This window comes from Marmota monax, unplaced genomic scaffold, assembly GCF_021218885.2.
Source record: "Marmota monax isolate L192 unplaced genomic scaffold, Marmota_monax_Labrador192_F-V1.1 WCK01_AAM20220418_F8-fsc00498, whole genome shotgun sequence".
In the NCBI taxonomy this organism is placed as follows: domain Eukaryota; kingdom Metazoa; phylum Chordata; class Mammalia; order Rodentia; family Sciuridae; genus Marmota; species Marmota monax.
The window spans coordinates 1-26,420 of NW_026695029.1; the positions used below are offsets into that span (position 1 = coordinate 1).

General features: G+C 37.4%; 1 pseudogene; it reads right to left on the reverse strand.

The window, feature by feature from the left end:
- Nucleotides 1-4,797: 4,797 nt before the first annotated feature.
- On the reverse strand, nt 4,798-5,477 carry LOC124081435 (serine/arginine-rich splicing factor 2-like; annotated as a pseudogene).
- Between the last annotated feature and the right edge of the window lie 20,943 nt (nt 5,478-26,420).

A 26,420-nucleotide genomic window follows, 5' to 3' on the forward strand; every position in this document is an offset into this window, starting at 1 on the left:
AGGGGTCCTGTACCTGTAATCCCTGTGACTGGAGGCTGAGGCAGGAGGATATCACATTTGAGGCCAATCTTAGCAACAAGACCCCGGTCTCAAGTAAAAATAAATAAATAAAAAGGGCTGGGGATGTGCTCAGTGTTAAAGCACCCCTGGGTTCAATCCCTAGCACCCCCCAAAAAAATTCTATAATTGTTATTTTGCTTATAGTAATGGGTGCCGACTTTACTGATTTTGTTCCTTGTGTTACTGTAGTCAGCATGGCTTAGTGAAAAAAATGTTTATTTGCAATGCTATCTAAATTAGGCCTCTAAGTAAGAGTTTTTGGACTTAAGATTTATTATCATCCCCACTTAACACTTGTTTTGGAATCCTTCATTTAAGTCATTCCTATGACAACATTTAGCTACAGAATTTGAGATGTGTTACACAATTTGACTTATTTAATAAATTAATCCATCCATATAAACTGAGTCAGTTACTTTTATAGATACTAGAGATATTGTCAAATGTTGCATCAATCTAGACTCCCAATTTACATTCCATGTGAGGGAAATGTTACATAAATATATCAAAACATGCTGTACAAGATTTATATGTGTAATAATGTGTAAACACAGACAACTGATCTTGGTTATTTAATTGGAGTGGGAAAATGTTTCACAGAGATAGTACATTTAAGTCAATCTTTCAATCTAAGTGCAGTGTTCTACAGGTAAGTAGTAATTAAGCATGTGTTGGTGTAGAGAAACTATTGTCAGATAGAAAGAACAGAGTTGAAAGGCCTCGGCTTTTTTGGAAAACTATGGCCACACCTCTGGGGTTGAGATGGAAATGTGAAATTAATCCAAGAGGAAATAGTTGACAATTGCCGCAGTCTGGCTGGGCACAAAATCACGAGCCACTCAAGCAGGAACAAACCTTATTTTTTGAAACTGCCGCCAATGTTCTGTACGCCCCCGGGAAGATCGCAGATCCACACAGGAAGCGTTCTCCCGGCATGCCCAGAGGAAGTTCCTCCCCCGGAACTCCCTCCTACTGTACTTCCCCAACCAATGGGAACTCTCCAGGAGTCCCATAGCAGGTGGAGGTGAACAGCAGGAGTCCAATATCCATATGAATGCAAATCTTAACATAATCATATCATCTCAATGGCTAGCTGGCGTCACCTTTCAACCAAAAATGCCATGCATTATATACTTGGCTGACTCTTAGCAGACAATGACTATAAAATAGGTTTTGTTTTTTTCTTTCTACAACTAAGACACAATTAAGATATCTTATTTTTTAAAAATTTTTATTGGTTCTTTTTAGTTATCCATGCAATAGGATTCATTTTGATATAATTATAAAAGCATAAAATATAATTTGTTCTAATTCAGTCCCAAATACTTCCCCTTCCCTTCTCTTCTGCCATCCCCCATTCCCTTCCCTTACTCTACTGATCTTTCTGTATTTACTATAGTTTCTTTCTTTCTTTCTCTCTTTCTCTTTTTTTCTTTCTTTCTTTAAATTAGTGTCTTGTGGATATAGCTGATGGTGAGATTCATTGTGGTTATTTTCATATTCATATATGTACATAGGAAGGTTAGGTCAGATTCATTCCACTGTCTTTTTTTTTTTTTTAATCCCCTCCCCTTATTTTGGATTAGCTTTCACAAATCAGAAAAAAAAAAACATTTGACCTTTGGATGTTGGGACTGGATTTTTTTTTTTTTTTAAGAACAAGCAGTAGCTTTTTATTTTTGCCTGCTTAGCATCCGAGGGGGTAAAAGTCTATTGCCCAATCTTAGTCCACCTGGTTTAGGTGCAGCTGAATTCACTGTCATGGTAAAAGTCTTATGACCCAGCCATGTCTAATCAGTTGTCTCAAGTTGTTGATAATTTTAATTGGTTTAAGCCTGAAAACCTGACCAAAAGAGGTTTGGTTAAGGGTTAAATCTGAGATGTTAGCTGGAACTTCTAAATGAGAATTTATTTTTCACTGTGGTTGCTAAATTGGTAGGATATAAACCAAAGATGCTTGTGTCTGTTTTGTTTACTTGATGGTGAGAAAAAATCAGAGAGAAGAAAACAAGTATAAAAATAGAGATAACAGAAAGATTTTGAAACATACTTGAAGTTAGAGATGCCTTTGCATTTTTGCATCTGTAAACCAGTGTACTCCCTTTTAAATATAAGTTTGTGAAGGATTTCTGTCACTTAACAATGAAGAGCACTAATAGTTACACAAGGAAAATGATATGATCAGATTGATCTAATTAGATATCAAAGAGTAATTTTTGATAAATTTGTCATGTAAAAGTTATTTTCTATGTTAATATGTTTATTATTTGGATTTTGGTTGTGTTTAATTTTGATAAATAGAAAAATGGCAGTTTTTTTCTGTAAATTATTTAAGAACTATTTATTAGATACTGAAATTGAGTATAAGTTGAAAGAAATGAGCAGTATTTTTCATTTGCTAATGAACTAAATATGGTCATGGCATATAATGTTAATTCTGTTAAATCAATTTTCTCTGTACTATGAGATCGTTTCAAATTATTTCTATTTTTGTATTTGTTTCATATATTACACAATATATTCTGTTACCTTGGCCCAGTAATACTCATTTAATTCTCAAGTAAAGGAAAATATCCTAAAGTTAAGTACTACAGAACATTTGGTTTATACTAAGAAAGAAAATTGTCCTGGTGGGAACTCAAATGTCTGTTCACTGATACCTTAATAAAGAGTGAGATAATGTTATGTGACCAATTAGCTCCCTGGTGGGATTTTTAAGATGACTAAAAGTTTAGCAAAGTCTTAATTAGTGGGAGGAGGTATGTGTCTGCATGTGTGTGTGTGTGTGTGTGTGTGTACACACATATATGATGTGTTTGTGTTTAAAAGATTTAAACAGATGTTTCATTAGGCTAATAATCATTGATTTTTATGTCATTTCTGGCTACTAGTAACAGATTTATTTCCCTAAAGTTTTGAAGTTTCAAATCTTGAGGCCCTACATTACATTTATTGTCTATTTAAAAGTCTTGCTTGTAATATCTATTCCCAAACATTACATTTTGATTTATGGAAAGGTTATAACTAATGTAATTCAATATGTAGGAAAGAGGTTTGAGTTGAGAATTTGAGAGATTCCAGATGAAATCTATGAACAATTTTCCAATCATTTAATCTCTGTAGACTTCAGTTTCATAAACTGCAATATGAAAGACTTGAATATATCTGTGAAAGTTTGATATAGTCAGTTGGTTAGACAAAGAAAACTACTCAGGAACAATTAAAACTAGTGCATGAAACAGGAAGCTGAATTGGCAATGTGAAGTTAAGAGGAAAAGTTGAATGGGGCTAGAGTTAGTGCCAGCAAATGCTGAGTTAAAAGAGAAGCCAAGGGATCAGAATGCACTTCCAAACTCCAAAGTCAAGCTAGGAACAACTCTCTCCCAGATTTATTCAAAGTGAGTCAGTTAAAGTGGAGGTTTGAGCTGAATCATAGAAGACAATTTAAGAAGATTCAGGGTTGATCCAGAGGAAGGTCATGATGACCTTGGAGAAGAATGCTATGAAGCTATAGCAGATATGAGACTTTGCTAAGTTAAAATATTTATATCTTGGATCTCTGAAGATTGGTACTCTGCTGTCTTGATAATTTATTGCTTATAAGGCAACATTTGAAATGGATGACCTCAAAGTATTTTTGTTTCACAATTTTATGAATATTGTTTCACAACTTAATGAATAAGAATATGACAGTGAGCTTTCTATTTTTATTTTTTAAACACTAAGAAAAATCTTAAACTTCAGAAAGTTGTCACAGAATATGCATAAGCCCCAAACATAGCATGTTAGCAGTCATTGCAAAGTTATAAATCATTTGATTTCTTAAGGTTTTTCATACTTAAGTTCATAAATGAAGATGAATGGATTTACTATTTTGGAGGTGAGAGGAAAAACTAAAGGTCTATTTATCATCTGCTACATGCACTCATGGTATTATGCACTCTTAGATATATGCAAGACCTAGGTAAATGAAAGTGTAGTTGTCAAACTTTAAAATAAATCAGGCAATCATTTGTTTCTCCACAACACATCATCCTAATGTAAGAGCTTTTCACTAGGAGAAAAAATGAAATGGCTGAGCATTGCATACTGAAAACTACCATTTTAACAACTGATATTACTCAATTGCTATACACCTGTGGCTCAGTCACAAAAATGCGTGCTATTAGAATTGTTTGGTAAATTATCCTTTTAATAATCAATTCTTTTCACATGAAATGTCTTCATACAAATGCATCTTTAGATTACAATTAAGATCAGAAGATAAATAGCACTTGTAAATAAATCTACAGTAACTTTTATAGGTTTTTAGTTTAAAGAGTGGAGGCAATAAAGATTGAATCACTACACAGTTTTGGACTACTAACAAGAAGTGGCTGCATACATTAAATTGTGAGGCCACAAATTATGTTAATCTGTTTACTTTCAAACCAAACAAGTGAGCATTCAAAAGAAGATGAAATTTTACTTCAAATGTATAAACTAGTAATGAAAACTGAAGTCTTTCGCTTCACTTAGAAGATATTCTAATATTGGTTTTCAAATAACAGAAACAAAATGCAATATAAAATAAAATTTACCACCTTAGGCCAAGGCTTAAAACAAGTAAAATGTTACACAATGTCATAAATTTTGTTTTCAATTGCTAGTGGCTTTTCCCAAGGACTCACCAACTGAGTATAACCCTTCTCCCCTCCACCCTAGTCCCGAGTCCTCAGATGGCTTGTTTGTAGTTCATTAACTTAGATGAGCACCTCCTGCTTTGGGACAATCGGAGACACTCTTGGATGGTGATTTGGACTTCAATTTCTTCTCATGTCCTGGTGGAAGGCTTCTGGACCTAGAGCGGGACCCGGTCAGTGATAGAGATCTTGACACTGAGGAGGACTTGGAGTTGGATCTTTGGGTAGATCTGGATTTAGAGGTTGATGAAGAGCTCCTGTGGAAATGAAAGCAAGAATGAGAGTGATCAATCGGATCCGGATCTTGGGGACCAGGATTGGCTTCTGGTGTTGGAATGGCTCTGACGACTATGCCCTGGGCTACAGTTCTGGCCATTGTAGTTGTCACTATCATAGGGCCACCTACCTGTGGGGCGATGTTCCCCAGCGGCAGCCTTGGTGGGAATCTAGGGGACGACCATAGCGGGCCATCTGCACCCGTAGCTCCCTGCCATCCAGTAGGATCCCATCTAGGGCATCCATGGCGTCCTTAGCGTGGTGCTTGTGGTGGAAACGGACAAAAGCGAAACCGTGGGACTTTTTAGTGAAGCGATCCCGTGGGATGTACACATCCCCGACAGGCCCATAGTTCTGGAAGACACGACGCAGGGTGTTGGGCGATGTGCGGTAGGTGAGGTTGTCCACCTTAAGGGAGGTCATGCCCTCCACATTGGGAGGAGGACGACTGTAACTCATTGTCCCTAAGAGGTTTGTCTGGGGACCTTTCAATTTAGAGGGGTCATTAGGAGAGAGTAACCAACTGGGAGACTGAGCTTTGCCCAGAGGGCTGCTCTGGTTGCCTTGGGTTCCTTTGGCTCCGCCTCTTTGTCAGTTGGCTTATGCCTGTGGTGCTTAGAGATTTTAGAATGTTACACAGAACCCCGCCCATCACTAGAGCTCAGACCACCTGAGAGAGGAATGACTACATACCAATGTTTAAAAATGTGATCTTAATCATGACATGATCATTTTGTGACTTTACCCATATAAATCTAAGCATCCAGTTTTATATACGTATAGATATAACTCTCTGACCTGAAGTATTTTGCACTGATTCATATATGCTAGATATATGAATATTTTCATATTTTATTCATATTTTAAAAGACAATCAAAAGTCAAACAAAGTTTAATCTGGTAACGGTGATAATACTACGGTTACAGGGTAGAACCCTTTCCTGAAATGGAGGCAGAGCAGAGACCCTCCCCCTCCCTTTTCAAATCATGATTCTTACAATCATGCCCAAAAGATTTCAGACATGTCACTTAGAGTAACAGGCGTGAATTTATTAGAAGGGATAGGAAAAGGGAAAAGGGGACACTCTTGAGAGTGGGGGTTGGGGGTGTGGGGGGCCTGGGGTGTCCTCTAAAAGAGGAGAAGTATGCTGTGCCTCCTGACCTGCATTTTTATTAGGGTCCCAGGGCCATTTCCAGAGAGTCCCACCCAGGCCCACTTCAGACTTTTGACTGAAACAGGATGATATCGGACTTCCAAATCTACACTTTGCATGACAACTCTAGGTCATTTCCTGAAATCTGTTCTTACAGATTCTATGGTTAGGGGGATTTATTCTCACCTCCCTAAATTCTGGGATCTGGTCTGTATAAGCATCACAAAAGTCCCCCTCACCTCCCTTCAGGATGACTTGTACTCTTCTTATTGGTGTTTATCTGTATCTCTCCTGCAGATAACAGGTAGTTTAATGTGGAATGTAACATATCCTGTTGACCAGGCAGGGCAATAGGTAAATTGCTTTTTGTTTTTTAATGACAGCATGTGGGGTCAGCACAGTGGGCCCAGTTTATAGAATTATTTCCTTAACTTCATGTTCCCACCACATATCTCTCTATTCTATATCACTAACAGGCAAAGAGAGATTGAGAGTCATCTATAGTGTATGAACTGTAATCACAAACTTGTATAGGTCCCCTACTCTGCTATAGGCTGCTTGAAAATATGAGTTAAAGGTGTCATGATTTGTGATTCCAAATTATATAATTGAATATTATACCGTTTCGTAGACATTATTGCTTCCTCATTAGTTTACCCAATATACTTTCTGATGACTGGAAGTCTACTTAATGTAATTTCCATTTTAAAAATTGGCTATAATAACAACAAAAACGAAAATGATAACTATATGAAGGTGATGCATATGTTAATTTGCTCTATTATTGTGATTATTTCGTAATATATGTGTATCTGTGTATCAAAACATCAAGTTGCACATCTTAAAACTGGAAGATAATTTTAGAGTTACATTTGATCAAATAGTTGCATCTTTTATCATGAATTATGTTCATTTCACACCAGTATGGGTTTGATAGTGATTGGGAAAAGTACAAAATATGTTATTAACTATGGGTCACTCTCAATGAATATTGTGTATTTGCAAGTCATAGAACGTTCTATACTTTATGAAGTTTTCCCGAAGGACTCCTTGTACAATATTCCTGCTTCTTTGACATATTTGTAGGCTTAGTACTATGTGTATAGGACTGTTATATATTTTTAGCCATTCTTTCTTTTTAGATATACGTGACAGTAGAGTGTATTTTGATATATTATACACACAGAGTATAACAACTTATTCTATTGTTTAAGATTCCATTCTTGTGGTTGTACATGATGTGTACAGGACTGTTTTAGATACCATATATTCTGTTTACCTAGTACATGAAAGAATTAAAATGATTGGTTAAATGTATTCTGTGATTGCTATAGAAACTTTACTTGGTGTAAAGCATTAGAAACCTTTATATCAAAAGGCATTGGAGAGCTGGGGTTGTGGCTCAGTGCTAGTGTGCTTGCCTAGCATGTGTGAGGCACTGGGTTAGATTCTCTGCACCACATTAAGTAAATAAATACATAAAGATATTGTGTCCAACTACAACTAAAAATTTTTTAAAAATTTTTAAAAATTGAAGATATTGTGAATGGAGTGGTTGTCTTCATTTCCATTTCAGAGGATTTGTCGCTGATATACAGGAATGCCTTTGATTTATGCGTGTTGATTTTATATCCTGACACTTTGCTGAATTCATTTATTAGCTCTAATAGTTTCTTTGTAGAGCCTTTTGGGTCTGCTAGGTATTGAATCATGTATTCTGCAAATAGTGATAATTTAAGTTCTTCTTTTCTTATTTTTATGCCTTTAATTTTTTTCGTCTGTCTCATTGCTCTGGCCAGCGTTTCAAGAACTATGTTGAACAGAAGTGGTGAAAGAGGGCATCCCTGTCTTGTTCCAGATTTTAGAGGGAATGCCTTCAATTTTTCTCCATTCAGAATGATGCTAGCCTGAGGCTTAGCATAGATAGCTTTTACAGTATTGAGGTATGTTCCTGTTATCCCTAGTTTTTCTAGAGTTTTGAACATAAAGGGATGCTGTACTTTGTTGAATGCTTTTTCCGCATCTATCGAGATGATCATATGGTTCTTATTTTTAAGTCTATTGATGTGGTGAATAACATTTATTGATTTCCGTATATTGAACCAGCCTTGCATCCCAGGGATGAATCCTACTTGATCATGGTGCACAATTTTTTTTGATATGTTTTTGTATCCGATTCGCCAGAATTTTATTGAGGATTTTTGCATCTAGGTTCATTAGAGATATTGGTCTGAAGTTTTCTTTCTTTGAAGTGTCTTTGTCTGGTTTAGGTATCAGGGTGATGTTGGCCTCGTAGAATGAATTTGGAAGTTCTCCCTCTTTTAAAGAGGTGAAAGACTTATACAATGAAAACTACAGAACCCTAAAGAGAGAAATAGAAGAAGATCTTAGAAGATGGAAAAATATACCCTGTTCATGGATAGGCAGAACTAATATCATCAAAATGGCGATATTACCAAAAGTTCTTTATAGGTTTAATGCAGTGCCAATCAAAATCCCAACGGCATTTCTTGTAGAAATAGAGAAAGCAATCATGAAATTCATATGGAAAAATAAAAGACCCAGAATAGCAAAAACAATGCTAAGCAGGAAGTGTGAATCAGGCGGTATAGCGATACTAGACTTCAAACTATACTACAGAGCAATAGTAACAAAAACAGCATGGTACTGGTACCAAAACAGGCGGGTGGACCAATGGTACAGAATAGAGGACACAGAAACCAATCCACAAAACTACAACTATCTTATATTTGATAAAGGGGCTAAAAGCATGCAATGGAGGAAGGATAGCATCTTCAACAAATGGTGCTGGGAAAACTGGAAATCCATATGCAACAAAATAAAACTGAATCCCTTTCTCTCGCCATGCACAAAAGTTAATTCAAAATGGATCAAGGAGCTTGATATCAAATCAGAGACACGCCGTCTGATAGAAGAAAAAGTTGGCTACGATCTACATACTGTGGGGTCGGGCTCCAAATTCCTCAATAGGACACCCATAGCACAAAAGTTAATAACTAGAATCAACAAATGGGACTTACTCAAACTAAAAAGTTTTTTTTCTCAGCAAAAGAAACAATAAGAGAGGTAAATAGAGAGCCTACATCCTGGGAACAAATCTTTACTCCTCACACTTCAGATAGAGCCCTAATATCCAGAGTATACAAAGAACTCCAAAAATTAGATAATAAGATAACAAACAACCCAATCAACAAATGGGCCAAGGACCTGAACAGACACTTCTCAGAGGAGGACATACAATCAATCAACAAGTACATGAAAAAATGCTCACCATCTCTAGCAGTCAGAGAAATGCAAATCAAAACCACCCTAAGATACCATCTCACTCCAGTAAGATTGGCAGCCATTATGAAGTCAAACAACAACAAGTGCTGGCGAGGATGTGGGGAAAAGGGTATACTTGTACATTGCTGGTGGGACTGCAAATTGGTGTAGCCAATTTGGAAAGCAGTATGGAGATTTCTTGGAAAGCTGGGAATGGAGCCACCATTTGACCCAGCTATTCCCCTTCTCGGTCTATTCCCTAAAGACCTAAAAAGAGCATGCTACAGGGACACTGCTACATCGATGTTCATAGCAGCTCAATTCACAATAGCAAGACTGTGGAACCAACCCAGATGCCCTTCAATAGATGAATGGATTAAAAAAATGTGGCATTTATACACAATGGAGTATTACTCTGCATTAAAAAATGACAAAATCATAGAATTTGCAGGGAAATGGATGGTACTAGAGCAGATTATGCTAAGTGAAGCTAGCCAATCCCTAAAAAACAAATGCCAAATGTCTTCTTTGATATAAGGAGAGTAACTAAGAACAGAGTAGGGACGAAGAGCATGAGAAGAAGATTAATATTAAACAGAGATGAGAGGTGGGAGGGAAAGGGAGAGAAAAGGGAAATTGCATGGAAATGGAAGGAGACCCTCAGGGTTATACAAAAGAACATACAAGAGGAAATGAGGGGAAAGGGAAAAATAATACAAGGGGGAGAAATGAAGGACAGTAGAGGGGGTAGAGAGAGAAGAGGGGAGGGGAGGGGGGATAGTAGAGGATAGGAAAGGTAGCAGAACAGGACAGTCACCAGTATGGCAATATGTAAATCAATGGTGTGTAATTGATGTGATTCTGCAATCTGTATATGGGCTAAAAATGGGAGTTCATAACCCACTTGAAGCAAAGTGTGAAAGATGATATATCAAGAACTATGTAATGTTTTGAACAACCAACAATAAAAAATAAAAATAATAAAATAAAAAAAAAATTAAAAATTGGAAAAAGTACTGTACTGCATAGTGTTGTTAGGGAAAGTAGAGATCAATAATGTAAAGATACAGAACTAAAACAATTTTATAAGATTTAAATTATCAAGTTAACATATTGGTCTGAGAAGAAATATGAATTTTTACATTTAGGATATAGATACAAAATCTCGTTCAGCAGTTGATTACACGAACTGGTATGTGAACAAACCAATTTATCAATCAATCATTGAAAATCTACTATGAGCCACACTGTCAAGCAAATGAATATGATTATAAATAAAACAGACATTGTGATTTTTTTCTTCCTTGACAAGCAAGTACAGTCAGTACTTGACAGAATAAACTAAAGAAAGACTATTCACCAAACGGTATTTCAATATAAAACAATTATTTATATGAAAACAGAAAATAAGAGATAAATATTGGATAATGTTTTCATCTCCATTCTGTGAGCAAGGAGTGTTACTCTAGAGGTACATATATCTCTGCCTTGGAGATGGTTATATACTAGTCATTAAGATGTTTCAAGTATTCCCCTTTTTCCAATTCCATGTCACAAAATAACCTTAAAATTGTGCTTTGGCTTCCCAAGAAAATATTTCTCCTGAGAGAAAATATGCTGATCAATATATACAAGTATTTGAAGTCCATTTAAAAGTAATATTTACAAATATGATTCAAAAATTTTATTTTAGTTACATTTTAATTAGTTACATTTCCAATTTTTTTATGACTTCAGACTTTTGAACCAGAACTAGTAAAAACCCCAAACATAATCCTGGAGTGTGGTGATCCCCTCCAGGTCTTTTCAATTCTTAGTTCTAGGTGGGACTATCCTTCCTCAGTCATAGCTTTCTTATTGCCTTGTTGCCATAGTCAACTGCAATGCTCAGCAGTACATTAATTACCTTGGGGCAGGTCTATGATTTGTTTGCATCAAGACTCTTTAGTCCTGGTGTGGGGGGGACCTGCATATATCTCACAGAATTGTTTCCTAGTGAATTCTTGGAGGAAAATATCTAAGAGAGTCCTCTTGGGAAATATTCAAGTCACAAAACCTATCATTCTGTGAACCCTCAGCAGACTCACCCAGTGTTTTTCTTAATATAGTTAGAGGATTAGTAGTCTTAGGAAATGCTTTGGGAATAATCATGTTTGTGTTGAAATATATTTGGAAAGTGCTAAATATACTAATCTTTCTTAGCAACTGACAGAGAATGTTAACATATTAAAAACTGAATGATAGAAAACAAAAATATTTGCCTAACATTTATGGCATCAGCATTTCATAAGATCATTTCACCAAAGAAAACATTTCCCCTTCTTCAACAACATCCATGCATAGTTATACAAACTACATATTCCAATATATTGAAAAGTCCAAATTCATTACTTTTTTAAATCACATAATAATGTTGTTGTTTCTCTGTGCAAATAAATAAAATAAAGGTCCACTGACAACAAAAAATGTTTTTTAATATTTTAAAGTGTAAAGTATAAAGATTATTCAATGGATCTGTGCAAGGTAAAGGTGAAAATGTAAAATTCTTTATGTAAAGAAGATGCTTGAATTGTGGCTAAGAAGATTGGACTTAGTTTGTTTATAAATGGTATCCACAAAAAGTGTTGTGGTTTGGATATGAGATGTCCCTCCAAAAGCTCATAATGTTAGACAATGCAGGGATGATGTTTGGAGGTGAATGATTATATTATAAGAGCTGTAACCTAGTCAGTGGCTCCATGTAATTTGAATGGATTACTGAGTGGTGACTCTGGGCAGGTAGGGCATGGCTGGAGAAAGTAGGTCACTGGGGGTGTGCCCTTGGGAAATACATTTTGTTCTTGACTCTTCACTCTATTTCTTTGCTTTCTGGTTGCCATAAGCTGAGAAGTTTTCCTCCACCATGCCCTTCTGCTATAATGTTCTGCCTCACTTCAGGCCCAGAACAATGGAAGTTGGTCAACCAGGAACTCCACCTCTGATATTGTAAGCCCAAAATAAACTTTTTTTCCTCTCAGTTGTTCTTATCAGGTATTTTGTTCATGGTGTTGAAACACTAATATGACTACCAATGTTTTTTTTTTTTGTTGTTGTTGTTATTGTTGTTTTGGATACTGGAGGTTGAACCCAGGGGCACTCGACCACTGAGCCACATCCCCAGCCCTATTTTGTATTTTATTTAGAGACAGGGTCTCACTGAGTTGCTTAGCACTTCACCCTTGCTGAGGCTGGCTTTGAACTCTCAGCTTCCCAAGCTCCTGGGATTACAGGTATGCACCACTGCGCCCGGCTACAACTAGTAAATTTTTAAGCTCAATCTATATATTCAGTAAGGAGCACATTAGAAGTAGAAGAAATAAAGATAAAACAGGAATGCCATTTAGAATAGTTTTGATGTGGTTTGTCTCCCAAAGGTCCATGTATTAGAGGCTTTGTCCCCAGGGTGGAAGTATGGGTAGGTAATGTTGAAACTTCAAGAGATGGGGCCTACCCTCAGAAGTATTTAAGTTAGTTCTTGTGGAATCCATGGATTCTTGTGAGGGTGAGTTGTTATAAAAGCTTAAGTCTCTCTTTGGCTTCCTGTTTTGAGAGGTGATCCTTCCTTCAACATATACTCCTACCATGATGCCTTTAGGCCTTTGCCAAATACAAACAATTGAAGCCACCATATCTTGGTTTGTTAGTCTCCAAAAGTGTAAGCTAAATAAACATTTTCTCTGTATTAAGTTAGCCTGTCTCAGGTATTTCACTACAGTAATACATAGCAGACTTACATATCACTAATAAGATTTTTAGATGGCTTAGGTATGAAATTAGCCATGAATCTGCACATTGAAGCTGGAAATCATAATTGTGGCTAAGTGAGATCTCTGAAGGTGGGGTTGGGAGTTGGGACAGAAAGGACTTTAATGGGAAAACAAAACTGACAGGGAAAAATTGTCCTATCTTAGAATTCAGTGAGGTAACAGATTATATTTTATACATTTTCTAATTATTTCTTTCAATTATTAGAATATTTTTGGCAGAAACAATACCATCATGTTTCCAATATCCTTTTATATTTCTTTCTTTCAGTATCATGGTGTAGATAATTTTGTAGGTATATTATTGTTCACAGTTTCAGTCTATTGTCAGTTGGCCCTGTTGCTTTGGGGACTGTGGGAAGACAGTATGTCCTGGTGGGAATGCATGACAGTGGAAACTGCATATGTCTTGGTCACCAAGAGGGAAAGAGGGAGGGAGAAAGGAATCAGGACCCCAATATCCTCTTCAACAGCATGTCCACAGTAATTTAACTTGCTTCTACTAGGGCGCTCTTTAAAAAACTCCCAATAGTGCCATGAACTGGGGACCAAGTCTTTACCACTTGGGCCTTTGGAGGACAGTTATCCAAACCATACCACTTCCTTAGTCAAGAATATCTATGGTTTAAAAGGAGAAAAGTCTTTCACAGGTAGATTTTCTTCCTACCCTCAACCTAGCTCTGACTAGGAATTCTTATTTGTCTGCTTTCTACGTATCTTGACCTACTATATGTTTTAGGAAGTGCTTGAATATACAAGCCATAATCAATGCCAGACCTTCCCTGGCTCTTGTTTCAGTCCTGAGGGTACCTGGTAGGCATGAATAGGACCATTTATGAGCTGGCATTAAATAGCACCAGTCATGAGTTACCTTGGGTCTGGTATTCCCAAAGCATCAGCAATGACGAAGAGGAAATGTTGAAAAAAAGGCCAAAGGAATTTGTGGTATAACCTGGAATACTCTTTATTCAGGATAATATTTATTCATTCTATTTCTGGTTTCAGGATATTATAAAATATGTGGGAATCACTAATTTTGCTACTGAGTTTACAAGGTAAAGTTGAGGTAAAATTATTCTTGGTATCTTTCTTAATTTCTTAGGGTTACCAAAACAAATTGGCACAAATTTGGTGAATTAAAATGGTAGCAGTTTTATTTCTCATTGTTCAAGAGACCAGAAGTCCAAAACCAAGGAGTTGTCGGGACTGGTCCCTCCTGGACATTCTGAGAAACCATTCTATGTCCCTTTCTTTGTTTCTGGTGGTTGCCAGAATCTTTAGTGTGCCCTGGTTTGTGCAGCATGATGTGAAGAGCTGAATAGGGCTCACATGTGTCTGGGTGGTCTGGGCCAGAGGAAGTTTCCACTGGATGTTCCCAGATACCAGATTCTCCTATTCATTGGTTGCAATGCCAGTGTAGTCCACACATAGCTCACTGATGGCTCTCAAAAGCCCTCAGTCCAGGATGATTTCATCTTGAGATCTGTAGCTAATTACTCTATTTATAAATACCCTATTTACAGATTAGGTCACATTCCAAAATTCTTAGTGAGCATGAATATTTTTTGGGAGACACTCTTCAATCCAAAAAAAAAAAAAAAGTGTGTTCTTTTCACACACTTTTTTTTTTAAAATGAAAACTTGCACAGAACTTCCAGATACAATATTTGGAAATAAGAGAGTTGAAATTGGTTCTGGAAACCTCAAATGCTGGACTTTTGCTTTTTTCTGAGGTAACTTTATGGATCTTAAAAATAATATAAAGGAAAATGTTGAAATCCATTAATTGTAACATTGACTAGAGTGCTACTTATCTTAAAAAATAAACCTACATTTGGAAATCAAAATTGAAATAAAGAACTATCCAGAGGTCCAATACAGATTCAATATTAGTAGAATATCATTTGTACTATAGGCAGTTTTATTGCTGAGTAACACAGAATTTATAACTCAGTATATTTACAAATAGTAAATTTAGTGGCCTCTTAGATACAATTTACCAGGGACTCTCTGTGTTGATAGCTAGTGCAAATATATTGAGGGGTGTGTAGGGTAATATTCCTGTAAATGCTTGAGTGTATATCTCCAATGCCAAGTTTCGTGCTTGATTTATATTAAAAGATCAATGAAAATTAAGGAAGGAATATATTTTATACAGCAAGTTTTGGATATTAAATACCATGTGCTCATACTAGAAGTTAATAAGATAGCTTAGTCAAAATTTTTCCATGTATAATTATAGTATTTCTTATCCAGCATATATATGTTCTACTGCTTCCAATTTTGTTCCATCTTGTTATGCAGTGGTCTTGCTTCATTATTGTCTGTGTCTTGATTACAGTTTCTTTAAAGTGGTTAATAACACAAAATCTTCAGCCTTTTTCATTGCTTTTATAATTACTTAAAATTCAGACTCTAAACCCAGAAATACTGCCTAGGCAGTATTCCTCCAGTGACCTCTCTAGTTCATTTTAGCTCTTCTGGACTGTTTTGATTGATAGCCTTCTTCTGTCCATTTTTTAATCATTAAATATGACTAACCAAGCCAGTTTAGTACAAACCAGCATGTTTAAGAGATAAGAACCTCCCTTAAACATGCTGGTTTGTACTAAACCCCGGATGCCATAGCTAGCATTACACTCAGTTATAATTCAAATTAACAGTCTTTGGAATTCATCAACCACATTAGAAAAAAAATGTTAAATGCTGTTTTTTTCCAGATAAGCTTTAGTCATAGTAGGAAAAAGTCACTGAAAAACAGCAGATCTAATGTGTACTCGGAGCACCACCTAGTGGCAAAAGCATAAATTGCATATGACATAGGATGGAGGAAAAAAGTGACAGCTGCAATCTAATTAGTATTAAATGTGGGCTAATATTGACATATTGTTGAACTTAATCAAAGAGAGAAGCAGGAAAAAGAAGGCAAAATAGGGAAGAAACTTTTGAAAAATTAAAAAGCACATGTGTGGCCTTAAGTGAAGTAAAGGAGGAACATGAGAAAAAGAAAATGAAAGAAAAAAAAAATTAGGGGCAGATTTAATGGATCCAGTATTCTGGCTAGTGGTATAAATGCATAGAGAGGAGGAAAATAATTCCATGTTTTTCTTGGTTCCAAAGGTTCCCAGGGTGTTTTACCCCTGAGCTATATGCCCAACCCTTTTGTATTTTTTGTCTCATTAAGTTGCTGAGACTGGCCTCAAACTTGTGCTCATCCTGCTTCAGACTCTGCAGTCATTGGGATTGCAGGTGACCATCCTGCTTCAGTCTCCCCACTCATTGGGATTCAGGGGTGCACCACTTACATTTCTTAATAACTCTTATGTTTTAAATATCATAATCTTAATTTGTTTGTATTTGCATTTCTTTTTTCTTTATTAATTTATTTTTAAATTGACAAGTAAAAAATTTATATATTTTTGGAATATGACATGGTTTTATTTAATTAATTTATCCATCTATTTATTTATTTAATGTGGTGCTGAGGATAGAACCCAGTGTCTCACATGTGCTAGGCAAGCACTGTACCACTGAGCTACAACCCCAGCACCACAACATGATGTTTTGATATATGTATACTTTTTTAAATATTTTTTTTATTTTTTAGTTATCGGCGGGCACAACATCTTTGTTTATATGTGGTGCTGAGGATCGAACCCGGGCCACACACATGCCAGGCGAGCGTACTACCGCTTGAGCCACATCCCCAGCCCCGATATATGTATACTTTTGAGAAAAATTCATGAGAATTAATGTGGTTGGCAGTTCTCTTTACTTTTCCCATATGCAGTCACTCCTATTCTCTTTTACTCTGGTAAAGTTAACTGTATTTTCATTGTCACAATGGGCAGGAACAGACACCATGTGTGTTTCATTAAGAACTATTTCTTTCCAGCGGCATGGAATGTAGCCACAGTTCCTACCCTAATAATACTTTCCCCTTCTTCAAGGATCCAGGTTTTTGCATACCCTTGGGAAGCCTGTCATTCACATAATACCACTGTCCTTTTCTATCAAAATGTGAGGTTAATAAAAGGTTTCAATTATTTCTTATTTCTGTACACACAGCTGCTTTGTATCAAATTTATTTTGGCCTTACAGGTTTTATCAATTCAGATATAAAAATAGAGTGAGATTATTTAGAAATCATGGCCTGTTTTCAGAGTGTCATTCCATTGATGAGCTATTTAATATCAAACACATGTGTTTTCCAAACCAAATTTTGTCAAGTTGTATGCAGATTGCACATCTGTATCTAATTATGTTTGTTTTTTTCAATTCCTTAAACAAACTGATTTATTTCCTAGGTTTCAGTGGTTTGCTTTGTGTTCATGTAGGACATGAAGGGCTGTACTTCTAGTTAAGATTGCCACTTATGCTCTGCTGTACTATGTTTAATCCCACAGAGAGTATTGCATACCATAAAACAATTGAATAGAAAAATAACAGCATAATTCAAAATTTCACAATCGGGGATCAAAGAGTTTCTGCTCAACTTGATTGGATTAAGAGATGCCTCAGGTTAAAAGGCTTTTAGGGGTGTCATTTGAGGGTGTTTCCAGAAATTATTGGATGTGGAATAGCCAGTTAAGAGGGAAATCTCCCCTCCCAAATGTGAGCAGCACAGTCCAAAAGATTGGGGTCCTGAATAAAGGAAAAAAGTGGGGGCTGGAGTTGTGGCTCAGCGGTCAAGCACTCGCCTAGCAGGTGAGGGGCCCTGGGTTCCATCCTCAGCATCACATAAAAATGAATGAATGGAATAAAGGTATTGTGTCCAACTAACTAAGAAATAAAAATAATAAAAAGTGAAAGAACCAGGAATCTGATGCACACACAAGCTCTGTTCTTCTTGAGCTGATGCTTCCATTGCTGCTGAGGTCACATGAAGACATTGGACTCCAGCTCTTTTACTCTCTCAAGCGGACTCAGAGAGTTTTCAGGCCATTGGTCCTAGACTGGGATTAACTCATTGGTCCTTTCCTTCCTTTCTCAGAGCTCCAGCTTCTTGAACTGAACAGCTACTGGTTCCTTCAGCTCTCCAGTTTGTGGACAACCGTTGTGGGACTCTTCATCTTCTGCTCCTGTAAGCAAATCTAATGAATCCCCTGTTTAGAATCATCTATATCTCCATTTCCTGTTGATTCTGTTTCCCAGCATGAACTTGTGGCCTCATGGCGAGTACATTATGATAAGTTAACATAGGAAGAGAAGACTAGGGCCTGGTTTACAGATGATTCTGCACAATATGCAGCTATCATCCAAAATTGGACAGCATCAGCACTATTTCTCCTCTCTGGGACGGCAGGACAGTAGTGAAGGGGAATCTTTACAGTGGGCAGAACTTTGGGTAGTACACCTAGTTGTGCATTTTTCTTGGCCAAATGTGCAATTGTCCACCAATTCATGGGCTGTAGCCAATAGTTTGGTTGGATGTTCAGGGACCTTTAAAGAATAGGATTGGAAAATTGATGATAAAGACATTTGTAGAAGAAGTAAGTGAAGATATTTGTGTCCTATGGAAATGCTCACCAAAAGGTGACCTGCAGAGGAGAACTTTAATAATCAAGTGGATGGGATGATTCAGTCTGTGGATAATGGTCAATCTCTTGCCCCAGCCATCCCTGTCATTACCCAATGGGCTCATGAACAAAGTGGCTATGGTGGTAGGCATGGAGGTTATGCATGAGTTCAGCAACATGGACTTTCACTCACCAAGGCTGACCTGGCTATGCCAGTGGCAGGAACCAATACTAAGCCCCCCCTATATGGTATCACTCCCTGGGGTGATCAGCCAGTGGCCCTGTGGCAGGTTGATTACATTGGATTACTTCCATCATGGAAGGGGCAGCAGTTTGTCCTTACTAGAATAGACACTTACTGTTGGTATGAATTTGCCTTCCTTCATATAACACTTCTGCCAAAACCACTATCTGTTGACTAAAGAATGACTTATCCATAATTATGGTATTCCACACAGCATTGCTTTTGACCAGGGAACTCACTTCATAGCCAAAGAGGTGCAGGAGAAGGGATGGGATAAGGGAAGAACAGTGGGATGAATCTGACCTAACTTCCCTATGAATGTACATAAATATACCACAGTGAATGCCACCATTATGTATATCCACAAGACACTAATTAAAAATTGAGCACCGTGGCATATGCCTATAATCCCAGCTGCTCGGCAGGCTGAGGCAGGAGGATTGGGAATTCAAAGCCAGCCTCAGCAACAACAAGATGCTAAACAACTCAGTGAGACCCTGTCTCTAAATAAAATATAAATAGGTCTGGGGATGTGGCTCAGTGGTTGAGTGCTCCTGAGTTTAATCCCTGGTACAAAAACAAACAAAAAATGTAAATAAATAGCAAAAAGATTGGTAGAGTAGAGGGATGGGAATAGGTGGAGGGAGGAGGAGAGGGAAAGTACTTGGGATTGAATTAGAACAAGTTATATCCCCTGCTTTGATAATTATGTCAAAATGAATCTTAATGTTATGTATAACTAAAAAGAATCAATAAAAAGCTATTGCCAAACAAAAACAATACCCCAGTGAGCTCTTGATCATGGGACTCACTGGTCTTATGTCTCCCATCATCCTGAAGCAGTTGCTTACATAAAATGGTGAAATGGCCTTTTAAAGATGCAGGTACAATGCCAGCTAGGTGGCAATACCTTTCAGGGCTGTATCAAGGTGGTCCCCTGGCTACTTTAGGCTCCTCATGGCTCTGAATCAACATCCTGAGAAGGTAGTTACTGTGTTGGTGGGGGCGATTGATCTATAATACCAAAGGGAAATTAGACATTATTCCACCATGGAGGTAAGGAAGAGTATGCCTGGAGTATACTCCCTAAGTGTGGCTTAGTATCACCATTTCCTTTTATTAAGGTCACTAAGAAACTACAACCACTCAATCCAGGCAGGATGAAAAATGTCTCAGACCTTTCAGGAATGAAGGGGCAATTTGAATCATCTGAGGACAGTTTGAAATACTAATAGCTAATGCACTCCTCCAAGTAAAGAACCAAGACTGTTGATGTACTTTGCTAAAGGCAAAAGGAATTCAGAATGGGTAGTAGAAGAAGATAGTTATCAGTACCAACCATGGCCTCATCACCAGTTATGGAAATGAGAAATATAATCACCACAAATATTTGTTTCCAATTTTGTTAAGAAAATGTTTGTGTATGTACACATTTATTAAGAGGATATATTGGTTTACTCTCCTTTTATTCTTTATCATGTGATGTAATATTGATAATGTCAGTACTTAAAGTGACATTATAGTATTTAAGTTGTGGGATTTCAGAACAGCAAGCATCACGCAAAGTTTTTGCATCCTATTCTGGGGAAGGAACTAGTGCATTTTTGGTTATGCAAAGGATAGTTATATCCCATAAATCAGAATTATTGCCTTGTTATTGTTTTTATTTATAAATCCAGTCATGTATAAAGTTATGTTTTTGTGTCAAGTAGACAAGGTGTGGGCTTGTGATGGCTAATTTGGATTATCACCTGATTGGATCAAGAGATGTCTAAGAGGCTTCTGGGTGTGTTAATGAGTGTGTTTCCAGAAATGATTGGCATGGGGAATGATTGGCTGCTGTGATCACCTGAGTACATTGGACTCCAATTCCTTCACTCTTCCAAAGTGAACTCTGACCATGGAGTTTTGGAGTCTTTGGTCCTGGATTGGAGGTGTGTATTATTAGCCTTTCTTCTGAAGCTCCAGCTTCTTGGACTGAGTAGCTGCTTGTTCCTCCAGCTCTCCAGCCTGTGGATAGCCATTGTGGGCCTATCCAACCTCTGGTTGTGTGAGCCAATGTAATAAATATCCTTTCTAGAATCGTGTGTGTGTGTGTGTGCACGCGTGCACATGTGTGTGCATGCATGCATGCATGCACATGCTTGTGTATGTATCTGTTGGTTCTGTTCCCCTAGAGAACCTTGAGTAATGTTGGGATGAGAGTTTCTGCACAGCTGTAAAAATATAGGAGGCTTCCAAGGTTTAGATATTAAGAATTTCTCAGAGGCTCATCTGTTGATGGCTTTGTCCCCAGTGAAACTCAGAGGTAGGTCCTTGGGAGTAATTAGATCATGTGGTCTCTGACCCCATGAACAGATTAATCCATTAATGGATTGCTAGCTTAATGGGTTTTGGAGAAGGGGCTGTGCTATAAAAGTGAGCTTTCTTCACTTCTTGTCTGCCATGAGGTGAAAAGCTTTGCTCCACCACATGCATCCCACCTTCTCCAATGATGTTTTGCCTCACCATAGGCCCAGAAACAATGGATCCAAGTTAACATGCATTGAAACCTTTGAAATCATGAGTCGAAATAAATCTTTCTTTAAATTAATTTTCTTGGCCCTCTGTATCTACAGGTTCAACACTATAGATCAAAATATTAATAAAATAATTGCATCTGTACTGAATATGTACAGACATTTTTCTTGTCATTATTCCCTAAACAATATAATAACTATTTACATAGCATTTACATTGTATTAGGTATAATAAGTAATCTAGAGATGATAAAAAGTACATATGAGGGAGGATTTGCATAGGTTATATTAAAATACTATGCCATGTTATGTAGGGAACATAAGCATCTGCAGATTTTGGTACCCACAGGAGGTATTAGAACTAATCTCACACAGATTCTGAGGGACAAGTACATATATATATACATGTGAGGGGCCATAATATCATTATGGTGTCTTCAAACTGTACATAGCTAAAACTTATGAGCATATTCTAGGCAACAAAATATATTTGATATCCCCTAAGCAGAAGAATATAGTCTTTTTCTTAGAGTTGGAATGATTTTCTGGCATTAACCACTGGCATTATGTTAAGAAGCAGTTACTTTATTTGTTTATTAATTACATATTTATTCATTTTAAACACTACACTTTTATTTATGCTGTCCTCATTCAATAAAGGATTGGGCATAAATATACATTATTAGGTAAATTGAGACACATGTATATTTTTACATTTGAAAAGCAACATTATTTTGGAAGGGTAAATGGGAAATCAGTGTACTAAGGACGAAAACCCCAAACAAGTTGAGGATGAGAAAATAAAAGCCTTTCATTTAATAAAATAAGAAATAATGGGGCAAAAGAAAATGAAGACTTATGCCCAGATTTCAATTGCATGGTGATTCCTATAACATAATGCTATACTAGGAAGCCCTGGTTGGGTGTTAGGTTGAACTCTGCTACCACAATGCACTGTGACTTGGATAAAGTTAACTAAATGGCTCTTCACTTTGTCTCTACTCAAGGTATATTACGTAAGTGATATTCACGCTGAAGAAGTACTTTCTTCTAATGGTTAAGAACATAGACCCTGGAGACAGAGGGCCTGGATTGAATATCATCTCTGACATTTGCTGGTTGTATGAATTTATCATCTAGGATTTAATAGTACTTTCCTCATGTAGTTCTTGAAAAGATTCAATTTGTTAAGATTTGTTAGGTGCTTGAGGTGGTGTCTAGTACCTGGAAATGGGTGCATTAGCTATTAGTGTTTCAAATTGTCCTTGGATGATTCAAATTGCCCCTCTGGGTGAGCAGTTCAGTAAAAATGCTATTAAGAATGTGACTATTGTGAGAAATGCTTCAGTGAACATGGGAAGGCAGATACTTCTTTGACATACTGTTTGATCTCCTTTTGGATCTATACCTGGAAGTGAGATTGCTGGATCACATAGTAGTTCTATTTATAACTTTTTGAGGAGTCTTCATACTGTTTTCCAGAATGACTCACTGATAATGTGCAAGGATTCACTTTTCTTCACATCTTCATTAATATTCTATTATTTTCATTTTTCCTTTTGAGGATAGTCATTCTAATATGCATGAGGTGATATCTCATTGTGCTTTAAATTTGCATTTCCCTGATTATTAGCAATGTTGAGCATTTTCTCTGCCATTTGTATGCCTTTTATGGAGTATCTATCTGTGTCTTTCCCCCATTTTAAAATAAGATTATTTATTTTCTTGAGTTTCTTATATTAGCTTTTAACTCCCTATTAGATTGTGGTTTGCAAATATTATCTCCCAATATGGGGTTCTATCTTCACTCTGTTGTTTCCTTTGCTGTGTAGAAGCTCCTTACATCAAACCAAGAAACCTTCTTTAAAAATTGATGTAACAAAGTTTCTTATGCATATTTTTGCTTTTGCCTGGATTTTGAGGTCATATATGAAAAGTCCTGGCCCTGAACAATGTCATAGAGAGTCCCCTTATGTTTTCTTCCAGTAGTTTGATGTTTTAGGTCTTACATTTAAATCCTTAATTCATTTTAAGTTTTTTTTTTTTTGCCCTGCTAGGGATGGAACCTAGGATGTCATGCATGCTAGGCAAGCACTCTACCAGTGAACTATACCACCAGCCTCTTGAGTTGATATTTTTTATATGAAGTGAGTTGAGGTGTAATTTCATTTTTGCTGTGTGTGAGAATATACAGTTTTCCCAACAATATTTGTTGAACATACTCTCCTTTCCCCACTGTGTGTTCTTGGCAACTTAGAAAAAAGTCAGTTAATTGTAAATGAATGGGTTTATTTCTGGGCTCTTTATCCTATTTCTTTGGTCTGTTTTTATGCCAGTATCATGCTGTTTTGATTACTAGAGCTTTGTAATATATATTTAAAATCAAATAGTGTCATGCTACTAGCTTTACTCTTTTTGAGGTCTTTTGCAGTTCCAATATGAATGTTAGAATTATTTTGTTTGCCTCTGGGGAAAATATGATTAGAATTTTAACACTGATTGCATTGACTCTGTTATTCATTTTGAGTAGTTTAGACATCTTAATGATATTATTTATCTCTCTCACATTTATTTCTGGTTTTCTCCAATTTCTTGCATTAATGTTCAATTTTCAAAACTATAAAACTGAATCTCCTTGATTAAATTTACTCCAACATATTTGTGAGTGTGTGTGGCTGGGGATTGAACCCAGGGCCTTGTGCATGAGAGGAAAACACTCTGCCAACTGTGTTATATCCCAGCCCTCCAAAATATTTTTTATGAAGAAAGATGTCCTCTTGCCTGGTGTAAAGGGAAGGCAGATGGGCAGAAATTGGAGATGGGATTGTATTTTTGGCAGATTTCACAGGAGGCAGAGAGGGTAGAGAGAAATTGTAAGTCCTCTGGAGAGAATTTAAGGGGCTCTCATTCACGAATTTAAGCTTCATGGAGCATGTGACAGGATCTTAAACAGCTGTTTGTTGCAAGCCCAGCCCACCACACTGGGAAACTGGAGTCGCTCTTTGCCACGGAAACCAGCCAACAGCGTGGAGCTGAGACCCACTGCAGATGTGCAGACGTGGAGCTGCGCAGAGTTCTGGCAGCGCGGAAAGGCAGGGTTACCGATCCTTCAGGGCTGCAGCAGTCAGACTGCGACCCTCGCGTCACCACAGGGCACTGGACCAAGGACCAAATTCTGGACATAGCATAGGAACAGAACAGCCCAGCTCCCTCTACCTCACTGGACACCCCGGTGTGGAAATGGGCAGTCAGAAATGGGCAGTGGCCATCTTGGAAAACCTACCTCAACAACTTTTGGAGGGTGTAGCAGAAGTGCGATTGGCATCTGAATAGGTGTGTGATTCCCAACCCCCCCTCTACCCAGCTGTGATAACTCAAGACCTTTCTCCCCAGCTCTTGGTGGGCGTGAATATCAGAGTCCAGTGCAACTGAAAAGGTGCCTGGTCTCCAACTCCCCCTCCCCCAGATGTGATAACCCAAACCTTTCTCTCCAACTCTCGGTGGGCGTGGCTATCAGAGGGAATAGACCAAACAGGTTGCTGGTTTCCAACTCCCCCTCCACAGCTGTGATGACTGGGTGACTACCAAATACAGGGATAATGCTCAGTTGATCAGGAGCGCAAGGCGGCAAGGGTGCTGCATGCCCAGAGTGAACCCAGGGCTGCGGAAAAGAGATACTTCAATTGGGGCCTGGTGGGCAGGAGAGGGGAGGGGGATAGAGACCCGGAGCAACCCAAAGAGACCGGGATTGAAGAGGCACCCAGCAGGTGAGGGAGAGCCGCCTCATAAGGATTGCTTCCACCACCCTGAGGGCAGAGGCTCAACCTGGAATGCACAACACCACCTACTGGAAGAGAAGAAAACAGAATTCTAAAAGTACAATTTTTTTTCTTTTTCCTTTTTTCTTTTTATCTTTTTCTTCTTTCTTTTCCTCTCTTTTTTCATTCCTTTCTCTCTTTCTTTCCCCCCATTTTTCTTCTGATTTTCTTTTTACTTTTCTTCCTCCTTTTCTTCCACTCTCAACTCCCAAGTGTTACTATTTCTACTATGTGTAATTTACTAAATGCAAATAGGTGTTTGTTCCTATGCTTCTTATTGTCCTCCCATGTACTTAACTACCCTAAAATATCTCCTGTCTATTCTCCTGCTAATAACCCCCTTCACTAGCTAAGATATATTAAACTCATACCCTCACATCTTTCCCCCTTAACATAACATCCTAAGCATGACCCTCAGTTCTCTATACACCATCAGAAACTGTATGCCTTTTATGAAGCTAATGAATATATTTTAAATTATAATTGAATCCAACATCTCTAGGCATAGAGACTAACTATAAATGAATTAATAACAAAAACTAGCTCATGGGTGATGTATAGTTGATATTGTGATCTGTTTACATTGTCTCCAATCACAAAGAGAGATCTCAGAAATATACAAGAGCAATACAAATCTATAGGGGAAAAAACAATAATACAACAGTAACACAGCTGGAAAGAAACATGAGAAAAATGAAAAAAAAAATTAAGGAAAGAAAGGACCACAAACAATGTAGGACAGTTCAACATTAGAGGAGATAACAGCTACAGCAGAAAGAATGTCAGATAAAGATTTCAGGATATACATGATCAGGTGATCTGGAGTCTCAAGGAAGACTTTATACAGCAAATGCAGACAATGAAAGATCACTTTGACAATGAATTACAAAAACAAATCCAAGAAGCAAAAGATCAACTCTACAGGGAGATAGAGGTTATACAAAAAAACCAAACAGAAATCCTGGAAATGAATGAAATAATAAACCAAATTAAAAACTCAAATGAGAGTATCTCCAGCAGAGTAGAACACTTAGAAGACAGAACATCAGACAACGAAGAC